This window comes from Eurypyga helias, unplaced genomic scaffold (genome assembly GCF_000690775.1).
Source record: "Eurypyga helias isolate BGI_N326 unplaced genomic scaffold, ASM69077v1 scaffold32994, whole genome shotgun sequence".
Classification (NCBI taxonomy): domain Eukaryota; kingdom Metazoa; phylum Chordata; class Aves; order Eurypygiformes; family Eurypygidae; genus Eurypyga; species Eurypyga helias.
The window spans coordinates 25,303-25,635 of NW_010247451.1; positions in this window are offsets into that span (position 1 = coordinate 25,303).

Consider the following 333-nt stretch of genomic DNA (forward strand, 5'->3'; position numbering starts at 1 on the left):
AGGCATTTCTTGTCAGCACCTGGGAACAAAGCCATTAAGATCCCTTTTTTTCTGAGAGGTACTGGTATGTCTCCCACAACTGTACACACAGTTTTAATTAAGATGTGATGTTTACTACCATCTTTCTGAGCCAGAACAGATGTTGCGCTCCAGCGAAAGGCTTTTCCAAGACGACTGGAGATTTCAGTGACATATGGAAATTAATGGGATTTTTGTGGTCAAATTTATCTCAGCTTCGCTTGCCATGAGGAGCTCTTGATTCGTGAGCGCAGACTTCGGGGCTATTCCACCGCATCAATCCAACAGTATTACTAAAAGTAATGATAAAACCAC